Source organism: Sarcophilus harrisii, chromosome 5 (assembly GCF_902635505.1).
Source record: "Sarcophilus harrisii chromosome 5, mSarHar1.11, whole genome shotgun sequence".
NCBI classification, from domain to species: Eukaryota; Metazoa; Chordata; class Mammalia; order Dasyuromorphia; family Dasyuridae; genus Sarcophilus; species Sarcophilus harrisii.
Window position 1 is genome coordinate 24,283,971 of NC_045430.1, and position 4,690 is coordinate 24,288,660.

The window sequence follows — 4,690 nt, forward strand, 5'->3', positions numbered from 1 at the left end:
GGATTTCCCAGGAATATAAGAAGGTATAACTCTTATCTTGGTGTAGAAAAAGAGGCCTTTGTTTCTATGTAAATACTCAAAACATCAATATAATCTCTTTCTATAATGCTGGACTCTTAATCTGGGACACGTGAATTTAATGGGGTTTTTAAAATTTTAAAAAAATTAGGTTATACATGTATATTCATTTTTTACATTTTCCATATGAGTCATGTTGGGAGAGAAAAATCAGAAATGGGAACAACTGTGAGAAAGGAAAAAAAGAAGAAGAAAGGTGAAAATAATATACATTGGTCCACATTCAATCTCTATTGGGTCTCACTTTGGGCACAGATGCATTTTCCATCCAAAATTTATTGAGATTTCCTTGAATAACTGAATTGAGAAGAAATATGTCTATCATAGTTGATCATCAGACAATCTTATTGTTGCTGTATACATATTTTAAAAAATATATTTTTAATAACTAATTTCCCTTGTAATCTGATATATTTTATTTTTTGCATTTAAAAACTGAATTAAGCCTTCACCCCTAGTGCCTTGTCTTCTTAATCATTTCCAGTTTTTCTTGTGTCTGACTTGTTTTCTATGTATTTATTTACATGTTTTCTTCTGCCCTTAGATTGTAAGTTTCTTTGTATCCACAGCATCATGATGTTTGCTGCATCATAGATGCTTAGCAAATATTTATTGATTGTTTGAAAAGGATCCAGTTACTTGCCATCTAAAAAAGGGGATGGGAGGAAAGGAGGGAGAAAAAAATTTGGAACACAAGGTTTTGCAAGGGTGAATGCTGAAAACAATGCATATGTTTTGAAAATAAAAAGCCTTATTAGAAAAAGATTTTTAAAAAGGGATCCAGGACACACAAAAAAGTTAAGAATTACTGATTTAAGAGAAGCTGATTTACCTAGCTTGCTGGATGGATCCCCTGTGGGGGGATTTATGGAAGGACATGAATGGGGAGTCACTCTGGATAGGCCTGGCTGCATGAACCCTTGGAGACTGTACCCACCTGGTTGAGAACAGAGTTCCATAATACATTGGAATATCCAGAAATCTGCTCCTGTGAGGGGATCCTGGAGGTAATCATCTTCTTTCCAGAGGAAGGGCCTTATAAAAAGTAACTGACAGCTCACAGAGAACTTGGATATTCCACCAATAAATACAGTCATAATTACATTATCCTGGTCTCCACCCCAGGATCTTCCTTCTTTAATCTTGGCTCCACATTGCTCAGCATATATCTGACGTCTTCTTCAAATCCCATTTATATCCTTTCTGTTGCAACACTATAATTTTCTGTATGAAAAACCACATCCTGGTTTCAGTATTAATGGCAAATAAATTTTGACCAGAAGAAATGAAGGCAGGCAGAGGAGCCCAGAAGAAATGAGTTTTTATCCCTTTGAGTCACCATTTACTTTTGTATTTTCCTACCAAAAATACCTTCCTTTCCTTTCAGCTTTGAAAAGAATAAATTTTTATATTTTAACATATTTAACATGTACTGGTGAACCTACCATCTGGGGGAGGAGATGAGGGGAAGGAAGGGAAAAATTGGAACAAAAGGTTTGGCAATTGTCAATGCTGTAAAATTACCCATGCATATACCTTGTAAATAAAAAGCTATAATTAAAAAAAAAAGAAAAGAATAAATTTTCTTTCATAGCACAAAGAATGTTAGACTTGGAGTCAGGAATCCTGTCTTAGAAACTTACTAGTTGTGTGACTTAATCACTTGGTGCCTTAATTTCCTCATTTGTAAAATGGGGAGAAAAATAGCTACCTTCCAAGGTAGTGTGAATAAATGAGATATGTGAAGTGCCTTGCAGATCTTAAATTGGCTTATTATTGTTGTTATTTTTTGCATGATTTTCTCAAACTCCAATTTCACAGACACACAGAAACTCAGTTTGGGAAGAACCCTTGCCTGACCAAGAACTGTCTTCTGTACTGTCATTTAACATTCTAATCTCTTCCAGTCCTAGTGATTGTATTTTCGAATGCATATGTATATTTTACACAATTGTTGTCATTGTCTATATAATACTCTTAGTTATGTTTATTTTATTTAGAATTATTTCATGAGTGGCTAGCCAGTGTCACACCCAGAATCAGAAAAAGCTGAATTCAAATCTAACCTCAAACACATAAAAGCTGTAAGACCCTGGGCAAGTTACTTAACCCTGTTTGCCTCAATTTCTTCATCTATAAAATGAATTGGAGGAGGAAATGGCAAACTTCTCAAGTATCTTTGCTTAAAAAAAAAAAATCCAAATAGGGCCACAAAGTGCCGAAAATGATTGAAAATGCCTAAAACATTATTTTGTGTAGACTTTTCAAGATTTCTGCATATTTTTCTTTGGTGTTTATCCCATTAATATAGGCTAATTAATAATATAATATTAATAATATATTAACATTATATTGTTATATTATGCTATAATATTAGTTTTTCTAGTAAATTTATTTTTAATACACATTGCTTTATGAATCATATTGGGAGAGAAAAATCAGAGCAAAAGGAAAAAGCCATGGGAGAGAAAAAAAAAAAGAAAATATAAGTGAACATAGTATGTGTTGATTTACATTCAGTCTCCTTAGTTCTTTTTCTGGATGCAGATGGCATTTTCTGTCCAAAGTCTATTGGGATTGCTTTGGATCACTGAACCACTGAGAAGAACCAAGGCTTTCATGATTGATCATCGCACATTTTTGCTATTATTGTGGACAATGTATTCCTGATTCTGCTTGTTTCACTCAGCACCAGTTCACGTAAATCTTTACAGGCCTTTTTAAAAACAGCTTGCTTATCATTTTTTATAGAACAATAATATTTCATTATTTTCATATGCCACAACTTGTTCAGCCATTCCCCAATTGATGGACATATTATTATTAAATTTTGCTATTACAAATATTTCATAACTATACATATCTTTGTACAAATGAAACTTTTTTCCTTCTCAATTACTTATGCAAGGCAGTGTGATATTATGGGTGGCTTGCTGGACTCTGAAGTTGGAAAAACTCTGAATATTAATATAGTATGGAAGAAGAGCCTTGGCTAACTGACACAGGCAGACACAGGGACTTGAAGCTGGCACTCACTAAGCTCTCTTTGGGAATGTTTGTCTTATTACATGCTGTATCACGCTTGCATCAGTTGTACTTAGTACCTTGTTTTAAGTTTTGGCCCAAAATATCTCCTTCTAAGATCAAATCAATCATATTGAACCATGCCAAATTATTATTATTGTTTCTATCAACTCTAATAGCTTAACAGTTTGTAAAGATTCCAACAGCTAATAGTTATGTCTGACTTTTCATGTCCCTATTTGGAATTTTCTTGGCAAAGATCCTGGAGTGGTTTGCCATTTCCAGCTCATTTACATATGAGGAAACTGAGGCAAACATGGTGGAGTGACTTGCCACCAGGCTCACACAGCTAGGTCCTCCTAAGTCCAGGGCTGATACTCCTTCTACTCCATCACCCAGCTGCCTTCACAAAGTACGATATGAAGGCATTATTATTCCTTGGAGACATGTTCTCCATCATGGGGCCAAGTGCTTATCTTGAAAGATCAAGCTTTTCAGAAAGCATACCCCAATCTACATTATCAGGAACTCTGAATGAGCAGACATATTTCCCCAGAGCCCCGCCAGAGCTGGGATTATTCTTTGAATTCTTTGGGCTTTCCCCTCTTTCCCATTTCCTCCCTTGGTTTCTTTTTTGAAGTGATACCTCATCATTATTTGCAGTTGCATTGCTGGGATAGTTAACGTGGAACACCTATTTCAGCATAAGACAGTCTCTTTCTTTACCTTGTACAAAGCTTTCTGGTAAAACTCCCTCCACCCTTGCCTCTCCCAAGTATAACTGACACAGATATTATTACTAACAACCTTTCTCTGTAAAACAGAAAGAGGTCTATGGTCTGGCAAAAGACTTTGACTTAACACAATACTCAGAACCAGCAAAAATAAAAACTGGGATAAAAAGTCATGGGATCATAGGTCTAGAGGTGGAAGAGACTTCAGAGACTAATTTTTTCATTTTACAAGATCAGGAAACTGGGTCCCAGAGATGGGAAGTGATTAATCCAAGGTCTCAAAGGTAGTAAGTGCCAGAAGGAGGATTTCAACCCACATGCATCTAACTTCAAGACCTGTCCTTTCTATAGATTTCATCAACAAGAAGTTGATCATCTACATCAACTGTGATAGACTTGGCTCTTTTCAACAATGAGGTGATTCAGGGCAATTCCAATAGACTTGTAATGAAGAGAGCCATCTGCACCCAGAGAGAAAACTGTGGGGATTGACTGTGGATCACAACATAGCATTTTCACTTTTTTGCTGTTGTTGTTTGTTTGTTTGTTTGTTTTTTTCTTTTTGATCTGATTTTTCTTATGCAGCATGATAAATGTGAAAATATGTTTAGAAGAAATGCACATGTTAAACTTGTATTGGATTGTTGTCTACGGGAAGGGGGTGAAGAAAGAGAAGAAAAAAAAATGGGACACAAGGTTTTGCAGGGGTGAATGCTGAAAATTATTTTTACATGTATTTTTAAAAATAAAAAGCTATGCATTTTTGTTTTCCTTCTCAGGTTTTTTTCTTTCTTTTTAGATCCGATTTTTCTTGTGCAGCAAGATCACTGTATAAATGTGGATACATATATTGG